Source organism: Microcebus murinus, chromosome 1 (assembly GCF_040939455.1).
Source record: "Microcebus murinus isolate Inina chromosome 1, M.murinus_Inina_mat1.0, whole genome shotgun sequence".
NCBI lineage: Eukaryota > Metazoa > Chordata > Mammalia > Primates > Cheirogaleidae > Microcebus > Microcebus murinus.
Genome location: NC_134104.1, coordinates 149,277,888 through 149,293,115, shown reverse-complemented (window position 1 = coordinate 149,293,115; position 15,228 = coordinate 149,277,888). Strand labels below are relative to the sequence as shown.

The 15,228-nt window shown below is 40.0% G+C and overlaps 1 protein-coding gene and 1 long non-coding RNA gene across 2 annotated transcripts in view; one reads left to right on the top strand and one right to left on the bottom strand.

The window, feature by feature from the left end:
• The window catches only part of HIGD1A (HIG1 hypoxia inducible domain family member 1A), a 463,894-nt gene that overhangs the window by 219,671 nt on the left and 228,995 nt on the right, over window positions 1–15,228 (top strand). The window lies entirely within an intron of this gene.
• LOC142861976 (uncharacterized) lies at window positions 3,350–10,334 on the bottom strand. The gene is made up of 4 exons (XR_012913119.1): window positions 10,115–10,334; window positions 7,163–7,245; window positions 4,778–4,904; window positions 3,350–3,618 (listed from the first exon to the last, which is right to left on the bottom strand). It is a non-coding gene; the product is annotated as an uncharacterized LOC142861976 (long non-coding RNA).

Below are 15,228 nucleotides of genomic sequence, written 5' to 3'. Positions count from 1 at the left end.
ACTCATGGAGCCTCTCCCCAGTATGGCTTTGCTAGTGTTTAGTGCAGTGGGAGCTGGCTCTGAAAGCCTTGCCACATTCTAGGCACACACAGGGCCACTCCCCAGTGTGGATCCCTTGGTGATGTATAACACTGGAGTTGAAGCAAAAGGCTTCTCTCCAGTGTGAATTTGCTGGTGTGCTGTGTACTGGGAGTTGCCCCAGAAGGCTTTGCCACACTCCTGGCGTACACAGGGTTGTTTTCTACTGTGGATCCTTTGGTGCTGGACAAAAGTGAGTTAAGGTTAAAGGCTCTGTCACATTCCTTACATTGATATGGCTTTTCTCTACTGTAGTTTTTCCAATGCTGAAAAAAGTCTGAACTGTGACTGCAATGATTGTCCCACACATCAGATTTACAGGAAATCTGAGCACCTCCTACTTGCAGATGTGTTTCATGCTGAGAACGAAGACTAATATTTCTTTTTAATTTATTATGTGGATGGCTTCTACTTTCTATATAAAGTTTCTCATTATTGACTATCACCTTCACAGACTCTCTCCCATTTTTATTCATTCCATCCCTTGTGAAAATTCCTCTATGTCTCTCTAAGTTGCCCTCTGACATGCAGATATCTTATAAATCAGGTCGCCTTTTCTGATATTCACCTAATACCATGTCACAGAAATTATTTATTTTGAAGTTAATGCTCATTATAAGCCCACGTTTTTCACCTGATAGGAAACGAAGAAATACATGAAAATACCACCTCTCAGAAAACATTTTCTGTGAAGGGCTATCAGATGGTTAATATTTTAGGCTCTTCAGGCCACACAGTTTCTGTTATAAGTACTCAACTCTATCATAATGTGAAAGCAACCACAGACAATATATAAATCAATGAACCTGTCTGCATTCTGATAAAACTTCATTTATGAACAATGAAATTTGTATTACATATAATTTTCATTTGTAGAAAAATATTATTATTCTTTTGATTTTCTTCACCCACCAAAAAAATTCAACCATTCTTATTTGCAGGCCATACACAAGAAGACAGGCAGGAGGCCAGATGTGGGTATTATGAGCCACGGTTTGCCTGAACTGATCAGCAAGTGAGATTAATATGGCCTATTAGTAGACAGCCTTTTATGCTTATAAAATGTCTTTAGTGCCTGTAGGGAATGAGGTGATGCAAGGAAAAGTCCTGAATCCCAAGAGGAAAGAGAAAGCTTCATCATGGTTTGGAAATTCAAAGAGAGTTTTCAGAGATGTAAACGTAGCCAAGAAGATAAGAATAGTCAATAAAGGAAGGGCATTAGCTATGGGAATGAGTGATAGTGTGAAAATGCTGAGAACAAACATGGATGGGAAAAGGAAATAGAGGGCTCAGATAGGACAGGAAAGGAATAGAGAAGGAACTGGAAAAATAAAGTTAGGAGAGAATCTCTTTAATCAAGTGGAAAACAACAAAAAAAAATCAAGTAACTATATAAAATCTTATGGCATAAATGAGAAAAGTATGAGATTGTTCCTTCCATCAGGAAGCCTGTAATTTACTTGGGAAATATGAGTAATATACATAATAGTTAGAGGACATAGTATTGTATTTAGACAACACAGAACTAACTCACCACCCAAAATAACTTTACCCATGAATCATAATGCCACCAAGTCTTTGCCATTCCAGACTGACTAGGGGTCAGTATTTAGGCAAGTGCAGTCCTTCCATCATCTGCATCAGAATGACCTGTAATATTCTCTTAAACACGCAAATTCCTCAGCTACACAATGGATAGGGTTGGGCCAATAGTAAGCATTTCAACAAAGTCTCAAGTGAGACATATGCACATCATCATTTAAAAAGAGCTGCTCTAGGAGAATGAACTCAGATTTATTCACTAAATACAATTTTCTCCATGAAAGGTTAGTAAGTCATAAGCCTACTGAAATAATAATCAATCTATGAATTTCTAGAGGATTTTCACTCCTGTGAAAAGCCTCAGAAATAAAAAAATAATAGAAGTTCTCTCAAAACACCGACTGGATTTGGTAGAGGGAGGCAAGAAGCAAGGATCTCAGCACTCACCACCACAGATGCCCCTCATACCTTCTCTGGACAAACCACCCTGAAGATCTAAGCCCCAAGGCTCTTCCTGTTGCTCTAGATAAGAATAACAACAGGTCTCAAAAATTCGCGCTCAGCTAGGGACTAAGGACAAACCAGGGAGAAAGAGGTTGCAGCTAAAGCCCTTTATAAGACAAGCATACCCACACAGGCTGAAATTAACATGAATAAAGACAATAACTAATAATGACTGAGCACATATTAGGTGCCAAATATATGGATTACCTTTCTTGTTGGAAGAGGCAGGCACTACTGCTATCCCAATTTTATAGATGAGAAACCTGATACAAAGCCACATAGCTAATAATCAGCGCTCTGGCTCTCAAGTGTGTGCTCTTAAGTACTCTTCTTCTGAGATGCAATGCTGAATAGACCTGTGTTCCTTTCTTAAGAGCAAACTTAACAAGAGCTAACTAAATTCAAAGCAAGAGGAGAGAAGGAAATAATAAATTTTAGAGAGGAATGAAAATAAAATAGAGACTAGAAAAACACTAGAGAAAATAAAACCAAAAACTGGTTATTTGAAATGTTTAATGATATTGAGAAAGCTTTATCTAGGGGACCAAGAAAAAGAAAAATGCCTCCAATTATTAAAACCAAAATGAAAGAGGGAACATCACTAAAGAATTAAAAACTGTGACAAAATGGTATGAATAACTGCAAACCAACAAATAGATAACTTAAATGAAACAAATTAATTCCTAGAAAGACAAAAACTCCCTTAATTTACTAGATCAGAACAGACCTTTAAGAAAGAAATTGAATAAGTAATATTAAAACTTCCCATAAACAAAACCCCCAGGGTCAGATGGTTTCACTGTGAATTCTATAAAACATTTAAAGATTAATACTAATTGTTGACAAACTCTTTCAAAAATACAAGAGGAGGAGCCAGGAGGAGTGGCTCATGCCTATAATGCCAATACTTTGGAAGGCAGAGGCTGAGGTGGAAGATTGCCTGGGGCCAAGAGTTCAAGATCAGCTTGGGCAACACAGTGAGACCTCCTCTCTACAAAAATTTTTTAAAAAATTAGCCAAGCATGTTGGTGTACACCTGCAGCTACTCAGGAGGCTGACGTGGGAGGATCACTTGAGCCCAGGAGTTCAAGGCTGCAGCAGTGATCTATGATCACAGCACTATACTCCACAATACACCACCGCACTGTATACTTTGTATGGGTAAGTTGTATGGTCTATGAATTATATCTCCATAAAGCTGTTTAAAAAAGACTTGAGAGCCTGCTTTTGCACATCAAAATGAGGAATTTTAATGAACCGAAAAACATCAAATCAACAGAAATTGACTAGTCTACAGAAAAAGATAATATGCACTTGACAGCATTTACGGTGGCTCTTAAATCCACTCCTTACTTGGAAACTGGTATTTAAAGGTCAAGAATTAAGGCTTTGTTCTGTCTTCACAGCACTGATGATTTGGAGGAATTTTTAATTTTATTGTACGTGATATTATTTTAGCCAAGTAAGTAAATCTTCTTAATTTTGAGATGTATCCTAAAAGGGAAGAAAATCATAATAACTGTAAGCTATCTTGAAATACTTCAGTATAAAAATTTAATATATTAAATCTCATAAAAAGCAAACATAAATTTTTCTATTCGTTCTACTGGTTACTGGACAAGATAATATTGCACTGAGTTTATCAATTTTGTAACACTGGAGGAACTGGAAAAAAAAAATCACACATAACCAGTAAAATATTTAGAAAAAATTTTCTACAGATCCCCAAGGGATAAAACCATCCCAGTTGTGTGAAATACTGAAGCAGGGTGTTATACACTATAGTTTAAAGGGATGGAAAGCAATGAATAACAGACTTGTCAGGAAAGAGTGTACTCAAGGATCCCAATGAACTCCATAATGCTAGGCACACAGAACACACACCCTTCACTCTGATGAAATGAAGGCAAAGGAAGAGATTAAGCTGGAGAAGACCCCCTCCTCCATTTCCCCCCACTTGCTGAATTCACATGTGAGCCCTGCTCTCCAGCCTCTCCTAATTAGGGCTCCCTGAGGCTGAGTGTACCATGGCTCTTTCCCTTGCTCCAGCTGAGTGATCAGAGCTGGCTTGGAAGTGTGTGGCTCTGCTTGAAGGGAAGAAAACAAACACAATGATAAGCAGAGTCACAGGAATGGCTACAAGATCAAGCAGGGGAGGTATAGAGGGTAATTCCTGGGTAGGTAAAGGAAGGGATTCTGAGAGCAGCCTCAGGATAGTACTCCCAAGGAAGCCTGAAATATCCTGGGAGGCGGATTTTTATTTAAAGGGAAACAAGATTTCTTACCTTCTTTGTCAGAGGATAGACAATTCCCATTGTGGGGAAAAAGACACATGCATGGCTCCTAGGAGCTACTCCCAGAGGGAGACAAGGGGCTGAGTACTCTCAAAATAATTTGGAGGTTCAATACTAGGCTGAGGGTACCAAGACATAGCTCAAGCCCTGAGGTACCTGGAGAATCAACTCTAAGGTAGGTAGGGAAAGGGGCAGCTTTAATGATGAAAAAAGAAGGAAAGCCCTTTGGAGGTCAACAACCCCAGGGTTTTCCATACCTAGCAACTTCTGACATTGCCATTTTGGGTCAACTAATAATTATAAGAGGCTCACTTAACTTTTGAGGGCTCAGGCAGAGCCCAGCAGCAGAGAGGCCTTACCTAGGAATGCCACAGCGTCATAGTTCTCCAGCATCACATCCCTGTACAAGGCCTCCTGAGCAGGCATCAGGCTGTCCCATTCCTTTTTAGGGAAGTGCACGGCCACATCCTCAAAAGTCACTGATTCCTGAAACGACAAGTTTCTGTTCTCCCAGACCTCAGTACTTTGGTGATGGTCAAAACTGTCAATGAGAGGTCTGGGAAGGGCACCTACAATGATATATATTCAGTACTGGATGTGCCTGAGAGGCTTCTCTGTGAAATTTAGAAGGTGTAGAACAAGAGGACACAGAATTAAAGGTAACCAGTTAGAATTTAGCATACTTTCCCAGTTAAAACCAAGTACATCTCCGCTATGAGCTTCTACACATGTGACCTCCACAAAGACACTGAACCTGCTGTATAGATGGGTGTAGGCCTGAGCATAAAATGCACATATGGAAGGAAATTGCTCCCAAACATGCTTGGCACCTCAGCTCAAACCTCGTATGACTTTGTGTATATACCCGTGATTATTTGGGTCACTCACACATATTATCATTATTTCTCAATTCTATTTTCACCCCAGTCCTTCCTTCATGCTTGCCTCCTTGCCCACTCCCCAAGCACAAAGATCGCAGATTTGTCAATGAACTCCCACTCCCACCTCACCTTCATGTAGAAGTACTGAGGTTAGAAGGACAAAGGAAAATACTATGTATGTGGGATAGGCTAAGTCTGAACCAACTTGGTGTAGAGACTCAAGATAAGCCTTTACAAAGGTGCCTATTGACAGTTTTCGATCCCTGGAATTTAGCTCTCTATTTCAGAAATAGAAATCTAAAGAAAATGGTCTTGATACGGAAAATGTTATTAATGCAACCTATGAGCCAGATGCCAAAGAAAGTTTTGTCATTTATCTTTTTGATATATTTTAAAACTACCTTGGAGGAAAGCCCTCCATGCTATATTATTTTGTAAAAATATTTTACTCCCCTATCAAGTGAATGTCAAGAGATACTGGTACAAAGACAGAACATTAGACCAATGGAACTCAACAGGGAGTTTAAAGACAGACACAAACATATACAATCACCAAAATTTATGACTGTCTTTTACCCACTAGTGTCTTTCACCCACTAGTGCAAGTCAGTGGGTAAAAGACAGACTTTTCAATAAATGGTCCTGAATCAAATGGATAACTGTATGGGGGGCCAGAACTATGATCCATATCTCACACCCTTAATTTGAGATGAATCATAGACCTATGTAGAAAGCTAAAATAAAAAATATTCAAAGAATATTTTCATTATCTTTGATTAAGAAAACAAACCCATATACTGGACTTCAGTAAAAATAAGAACATCTGTTTATCAAAGGACATCATTAAGAGAGTGAAAAACCATTGTCTCCATTTACATGGGGGAAAAAAGAGAGCGAAAAAGCAAGCCACTGACTGGTAGAAGATATTTTCTAATACAGATGTTTGACAAAGGACTTATATCTATAATAAGGAACCACTATGACTTAGAGGCAGAAAGGCACAGTATAAGAAAAATGTCTGAACAAAGACTTCACTTAAGAGGATATCCTCGTAGCCAATAAACATGAAATGGTGGTCAGCATCACTGCTTATTGGAGAGGAGGAAATTTTTAAAACCCCAATGACATACTATGAACAAATGACAAATGTTGGTAAGGATGTAGAGCCACTAACTATACACTGCTGGTGGAGTACAAATTGGAAGAACCATTTTGGAAAAATGTTGGGCAGCCTCTATTAAAAGTATCCCAATGTATACTATACCATCTAGCAATTTTGCTCCTAGAGATATACACAAGAAAATGAGTGCCTACATCCACCAAAATATAAGAATGTTCACTGCATTCTTATTCACTGTACCCCCAAACAGGAAACAACCAGAAGTTCATCTACAGTAGAATAAATAAATAAAATATGGTATGACCATATAACGGAAAACCATGCAGCAATGAAAAAGCACAAACTACTGCTATATACAACATGAGTGAAGTTCACAGATGTAATACTGAGCAAAAGAAGGCAGATACAAAGGAGTACATGTTAAAGGATTCCATTGATATGACAGTCAAGAACAAAACTAATCTGTGGTGATAGAAGTTACAATAGTGGTTAACTCTGGGGTGGTGCACTGCTTGGGAGGGGCCATGAGGAGACCTTTGCGGTGCTAATCTAAGTCTTGATATGCATGACGGTCATACAGGTGTATACATTTCTAAAAAGTGAGCAATACAGTTAGAATTTGTATATAAGTTAAACCTAAATGAATTTATACATATATACATGCATACATATACACCTTTATATAAAATATAAATGTATAAGAACACATGTAGATGTACAGGGGTAGAAGAAACTCAGCTCACCTGGGGCCTGGTTGCCACAGATACAGCTGCCATCATCTGACCTCTTTTATTCCCGTCTTTGGTAAAGATAAAAGTCTGAAGACCTGAAGGTAAAGAAGGGAAATGCAAATCAAAACCAAAATGAGATATCACTTATCTCCACTGAGAATGGCCTTTATCAATTCACAATTGCAAAGATGTGGAAACAACCCAAGTACCCATCAATACATGAGTAGATTAATAAATTGTGGTATACATATACCATGGAGTACTATTTAGCCACAAAAACGAATAGTGATACAGCATCTTCCGTATTACCCTGGAAGGAGCTGGAACCCATTCTACTAAGTATCCCAAGAATGGAAAAATAAGCACCACATGTACTCACCATCAAATTGGTTTTAACTGAGCAACACCTAAGTACACATATAGCATGACATTAATCAGGTGTCAGGCAGATGGGAGAGGAGAGAAGGGGATGGGTGCAAACACGCATAATGAGTGCGATGTGCACTGTCTGGGGAAGGGACACAAAAGAACCTCTGACTCTGGTGGGACAAGGGCAATATATGTAACCTAAACATTTGTACCCCCATCACATGCTAAATTAAAAAAGAAATATCAGTAACAATAACCCTATTAACCATAACTCCATAATTCATACATACAACCTCTGACCCAACCCATTTTGAAAGCTATGTAAACTATGATTCCTTAGTTACTGTTTGTTATCAGAAACCATTCTTGTCTCAAAGAGGTGAGATAGCAGGCATATAGGGAAATGAAGAAAGGAAGCAGAAATCATCAAAGGAACCTAGGATGAGAAAACTGTAATTTTCAGTAATCCAGAGAAAACATAATAAGAAAGAAGAATGAAAAGGAAACTAGGGTAGACAGTGGACAGAATGTTATGGGCTAAAAAGAAAGCTATAATTCCAAACAGTTAATATCCCTAGAATCCACACATTAAAGATATGAATGAGTTGTGTACAATAAATGCACCAAACACTGTAAGATCCCAGCATCTGTTCTTCCTCCTATGCTACTTAATATTAGGACAGTTTCCATGACTGAAGCAACAAAAGTCAAACAATTTGAAAATATTCTGTTAGGAATATTTTGAAGAAGACCCCTACTACTATTTTCTCCCTAAATACAACATACTCATTTATTTTTATTACAGTGTTGCGAGGTGGTGGTGAGAAGAAAAACACTACCATATTAAAGCAATCCCTCAGCTTCGTGTCATGTCCCAAATACTCCAAAATCCACATATCACAGTAAGAGGAGGCACAGCAATTTCATTTCTAGACTAGTTCCAACTGCCATTCTGGGTCAGTCAATTAGTTCATCATCACAAAGTAAGACTTCTGCCATTCAGAAGAGTGAATCATCAATATTTATGCATTAAAAACAACACATGAAATATAAATAGCAGCCATAAGTTATATCAAAGGTATTTAACAAGCATATAAACAAACACATAAAAGTGCATGGACTCATAGACCTTAAAAACTTGATTTCAACTTCCTATCTGTAGTTTCCTATAAATCTCACTGTACTACAACAGCATAAGACAAAGAACTTCATAGTCAGTGCTGCTCCTCCCTCCACTGACCCTTGGTAGTGAATCCAGGAAGCCATTCAGGAAGGTAGGGGAAACAAGCTGTCAGGGAAGCAGCTCTTAGGAGAGGGTAGAAAACACACCTTGGAAGTTACAGGGAGTACAGTAGGGAGAAATAGTAGTTATAAGTATAAACAGTAGTGCTTTAAAGAAAACACAAGATAAACCTACAGACGTAAGGCCACTAAATTCATGAATGGTTTGACCAGGGTAACAAAAAAGCAGTGATTCATACTGAGTGAACAGATAAGCCTTGTAGAATTGTACTCCAATTCTCTATAATCATGATATTGTCATTGTAGCTGTGATAAATGTGCCTTACAGTGGATACTTCATAAGATGAACATATCAAGCAAAAGGACTTAAGCCAAAAGGTCTGATCATATGGTTGACAATCTGTGAATGGCAAATCACCTAAAGCAGAACTGCAGCAGAGGCCACGACACAAAACACAAAACTCTCCCTCTTACTTTCCTGTGAGGAAAACCATATGGAGTTGAAACATAAATAACAAGCTGGGGTGGAGAGCACATCACAACCCGACATACCTCACTAATAGCAGGGACCAAATGTTCAATCTGACTCATTATCAACTCTGACAACTACGTTACGACAACTGAGTAAAAGTTAACAGAATGTAACTGGAAGAGTATAATGAAGGATGTGAAGAAAACTAGGTCAAGAAATCTTCCCGTATCTCCAATACCGCACATAGGAAACTATGTTAAATCTGGACACTAATTAGGTGCTTGACGGATACGACTCATCACATTTCAGATTTAACAATCACAGGAGCCATCCAAATCCCAGGGCTCCACGTTCTCCAGGATGTGAACTGAGCAGGCTCTATCTGGAGGGGGAGGGGAGCAACATCTCAGCATCTTCAAAATTCTGGCTGTCCTACGACAGTAATAAGCTTCCAGACTGGGTGTACACCACGCCAGGTGAATAAAGCCATCACAGACCAACTGCCGAAACCAAGCGGAAAGGGGAAAACTTACACAAGCCAAGGGGTAGGGGTGGCCTTTCCTCCAGCGGGACAAAGATGACGGCCAGAGCAACTAACGGGCATGTTCTGTCGCCAGTGTCCTGTAGCGAGGACAGTCAAAACTTTCCGAGCGCCTGGATGTTAACACTTGCATCTGTGTCACTAGAAGAATCTTACTAGGCCGCGCACAGGCATCCATGGTGCCGGGAAACCGCCAGCTGACCAAGCCAGCCAGCGCCCCATCTCGACGCTACCCAGCCGCGCCCGGAGGTCTAGAAGAGCGCCCCAACAGCCCCAGCGGCCACACCCGCCTCCCTTGGGGCCCCTTCCTTTCTTCTCAGGTCGAGCCAGACCCGCTTACCGTGTGCCCCCGCGGCCTCTCAGCTTTTCAGCAAACCGAGGCTGTCCGCGCTACACACCGCTCCTCACACAGCAAACCCTCGCGCGTTAAAAATGGCGGCGGCGGAAGTGCAGTGGCAGCACCTGGTCACGTTACCACGCTGACTGGCCAACCACACACGCCCTGGCATTCTCTCTAGAAATATCGGAGGATCCCGCCATCTTGTTTGCTCCCTCCTTCAAGTTCCCGCGAGACAAAAGCCTGAGTGGAAAAGAGAGGGCCAAGGAGTTAGGTGCCTCCCATCTTCCCAGAGCCCTGTTCTGAGTTGAGGCGCCTTGCTCGTGACATTCCATCATCATGCCACCTATGAATACTGGCCTCCGGTGACTTTATCAAAGTTTGTGACAATCACTGCAAATACAAGGCTTACCCAAAATGTGCACGAAAATGTGAATGCTAATAGGTTTTCTGGTCTTGTTAAAGTTACCATTTGGAATATTATAGCATAATCAGTGAATCACACGCTGTACAGCCGGGACTTCTCTGCAGGAATCACTGCATTCCCGGAATGGCATAACTTTCAGGGTTGCTCACACGCTTCCCTTCCATACCCTGCTACCAGCAGACAAGATAAGCAACGGGCCCATGAGAAGAGCAGTTCAATTTCCCCAAGAAATATCCATCCCTCATCCAGCAGAGCTTCAGATCATCCAAGGACAGTGTGGCCTCACTGTATCAATCAGAGGTAAGAGAGGATATCTACCAGAAAAGTGTGTTGAAAGCCCTGAGAAGAGATAGTTGTGGCTATCCCCAGAGAACTTGTTACATATTGCACCAAAGCCTGTGGAAGTGGGTAGAGCGAATAGCCTGATGCCAACAGCAAGGAGTGAAGAAGACAAAGGACATTTCATGCCATTTCCATTGTCCTTGGATGTTGTAGACCACAGGCAGTATTGCTGTAGGAGCACCAACGAGCAAGAGCTGACACAGGGACCCCTCAACTCTCCCACACAGCGCCTGCCTAAGATTAAAGCAGAATCACAACAGAAAATGTTATCCCTCTCACCATCATCAGAATAGCAAATGTTGAGTAACAAATAATAGCAATCTACTGCTAGAAGAAGGATAAGAATATGGAGAGAGACCCTCTCTGAGGCACAGAAATAAAGGGAAGGCCTAAAGGTGAGGGTGGTGCAAACACACAAAATCCCTGTTAGCAAACCAGTCCACACACTAAACACAAGGTAATACTAAAAGAACTGAAAGCCTATGGGTAACCACAGCAAGAAAAAAACCTAAACACAGCTCAACTCCTGATTAGATTGACTCAAATTTCCATGATAAAGATCTCCCAAAAGAAAAAAATGTGTCCGTTTCATTTTTGCCTCAGTCTCTATTGTACTACACAAGATTTAGGGCTTTCAACAGCAACAAAAATTACAAGGCATACAAAAAAGAGCCTAGAAAAAATAAAACACACAGTAAAAAGTTAAAAAAAAAAACAACCCAGCAGATAGAGAAGTTGGAACTATCTGAGAGTTAAAACAACTAAGATTAATATGGTAAAGTGCTTAGTGGAAAAGATAGATACGTAGTTTCATCAAATAAAAGGAATCTATAAGAAAGAATCAAACAAAAATTCTATTATACAAATTAAAAACATTCCTGTAGAGACAACAAGTTCCTTCAAGGAACTCATCAGTGGATTCAATATAACCAAGAAAAAAAAATCAGTGAACTTAAGAATTGTACAGTAGAAATTACCCAAACTGAAAGATAAACCAAAGAGAGAGAGAGAGAGAGACAGAGAGAGAAAGGTAGAACACGGTGTCTAAAAGCTTGGGACAATATCAAATGGTCTAACCTATATGTAATTGGGATCTCAGAAGGAGAAGAGTATATTTGTGAGTATGTATGTATGTATGTTTATATGCCTATAAAATTGTGTACTCCATGTGTATGTTATGTGTATAAATATATAAACACAAACAAATATTTGAAGGCATCCAGAGAAAAAAGACATGTTACAAACAGAGAAACACAAATAGAAATTACAACAAATTTTGCGTCAGAAATCAACAGAGGAGACAATGTAGTGGCATCTTTAAAGTGCTGACAGTGGGTTGGGGGAGGGCAGGACTTTTCAACCCAGAATTTCATATTCAGCAAAAATATCTTTTAATAATGCAGGAGAAATAAACACTTTTTCAGATAAAGAAGATAAAATTCACTGCCACCAGATGTGTACTACAAGAAATGCTAAAGAGTATTCTTCACGCATAATGAGTATGATACCAGACAAAAAAATTGGAGGTATACAAAGAAATAAGAACTCTGGAAATGGCAGAAAAAATGAAAATAAATATAAAATTAACTTTTTCTTATTTTTAGAACTACTCTAGAAGACTAGTCATTCTCTAAAGCAAAAATCAGAACAATGTACTGTGTTAATAGTATATGTGAAAGTAAAACATACTAAAAAATAGCACAAATTTTGGGAGAGAAGATTTGGTGGTATTCTGTTATAAAACTCATACACTACATGAAAAGTGATATCTTATTTGAAGAGAGATTCTGACTAAAGATGTATATTGTAAGCAGGGGGTGAGGAGCAATAGATGTTCAGAAAGTTTTATAGATTTTCTATTCCCATTTACCTGGATCCTTTTGAACATACTCATTTCTAATTCTTTCACTCACTTTGACCTAGCGAAGAAAATGGACTTTGCGGGTAGGCAGAATAACTGACTGTACAAGTGCTTTGATCACCCACTATAGACAAAAAGTCTTCCTCTTAATAAATATGTGTTTCCATTCTGGTGTTTCCTTTATGCTGAAATGTGTTCTTTCTTTGTAGCAGGTTTCTAAAGGCTCAATGACCAACATACTTCCAGATGTGCTTGCTCTATGCAATGGGTTCTCAACAGCAGCACTCTTGGCATCTGGAGCCAGACAATTCCTTTTCGTGGGCGCTGTCCTGTGCCTTGTAGTATACTTAGCAGCATCCCTGGCCTCTACACACTATATGCCAGTAGCAGCCCAGCACAAATCGGGACACCAAAGAATGTCTCTAAAAATTGACAAATGTCCCCCGGAAAGGGGAACAAAATCACCACCAGTTTAGAACCACTGGCCTAAACGGATTCAGTCACTCATTCTTTGAAAGGGCAAGACATGGTTGAGAATCAGAAGCAGAGGAGAAGCTGAAGTTGAGACCTAAGTGGGAGACTGAGCGGAGATGGAACCAAACCACAGATTAAAACAAACCAATAATACAGTTTTGAACAATTACCTAATACATTTGGATTTTGTTTTGCAGGCAACAGGAAAGGACTAATAGGATTGGATTTTCATTTTAAGAACATTTTCTGGATCTCAGAATGAGAAAGAATTGAAAGGATAGTAGCTGTCACAAAACTCTGAGATGGTAACTATGTGAAATAAAGTGGAGGAAATGGAGAGAAAACAGTGACCTGCTGTAATGGAATCACCAAAACCTGATCAGACTGTGTATAAGGGTGCAGGATAGAAAGGAACTGAATGTTCCCATGAAGTTCCTAGCTTGGATGAGTGGCTGAGTGGTGGGGAAAACAGGGTTTGATGAACACCTGCTGGTTAGGATAACAAATGTGTTTCTGTACAGGTGGAACCCTGATATATACTTTAATCCAAATGGTGAGGCCAGGTGCCGTGGCTCAAGCCTGTAATCCTAGCACTCTGCAAGACCAAGACGGGAGGATCGCTGGAGGTCAGGAGTTTGAAACCAGCCTCAGCAACCCCCTTCCGTCTCTACTAGGAAAATAGAAATGAATTAGTTGGACAATTAAAAATATTTATAGAAAAAATTAGCTGGCCATGGTGGCACATGCCTTAGTCCCAGCTACTCAGGAGGCCAAGGCAAAAGGATTGCTTATGCCCAGGAGTTTGAGGTTGCTGTGAGCTAGGCTAACACCAGGGCACTGTAGCCTGGGCAACAGAGCAAGGGTCTATCTCCAGAAAAAGAAAAAAAAAATCCAAATTGTGAATGATCCTGCCAGTAGGAACACTGTGTAGAGTTAGAACAGGGACAAGATTAGATTCCTAGGGGACTGTTTATCTTTAAAGAGTAGACATTAGTGAAGGACTCAAAGGCAGGAACTGAAAATCAGGAGAAAGTAGTGTATCGGGAGTCAACAGGGCATTTTCAGCTTGTGTAAATTATTAACAGAGATATACGCTGTAGAGAGGATGAAGCCCAAGAAGCCAGGCATTGGCAGCAACTTCAGATCAGGTCGTTAGGTAGAAGCAGAAGCCAATTTCTATGCATTGAGGAGTGAGTAGACAGAATGGAAATGGAGAGTGCGTGTCAGAAACTGGGACTCGTCTTTTAGGACAGCTCCCACTTTGCAGGGCAAGAGTCTCCAGCCCATCTGCAGATTGAGTTGGTGCCAAGGCTCTAGGGGCTGATGCATGTGCTTTGAGTTGCTTTTCAGTTTTTCTGTTATACCATTTAGGCTTCTCCTGGATATGTCTGTCACTTTTTCAGAATAGGTTCACTTCATACATCCTGAGTGTGTTTGTTTTGTAACCTTATTTGCCATCAGTTTCCAGCACATGTTACTCCCTGCCTTTTCTTGTTGTACCTCCACACAGACTTGCATTTTTTTCAAAGGAACATCAGAGGATCTGATCTGCCACTCTGGAACAGATGCTTCAGGGGAGCTTAGCCCTATTTGCATTGGAATTCCTTGAGCCTCTCAGGAAAATAAGTATATATTGGGCCTGGTAGTTAGACCCCATGCATTCAGAATAGTTTCTCAAACAGAAGGGAGCAGAGTCAAAAGTCCATGTCAGCCTCTCCCCAGGGTGCTCCTCATGGGCAAGACATTCATTCCAAGGGAAAAGAAATCTATAGTACAGGACACTATCTGACAAACCAGCAGTTGATAGTCTCATTGACAGATTTACTTTCTGGTTTCTTCTCTCACATTAATTCTTTCTCATTTCTTTTTATTGTTATAAATTTTTGTTATTCTATCACTTAAAAACAAATGAATAACCTTTTACCAAATTTAGTAAGTGTTAGGGTGGGAACTCACAGCACAGGCTGAGAAAGAATTCTTAACTCAAAGATTAGGATACATTTTAAAGAAAAA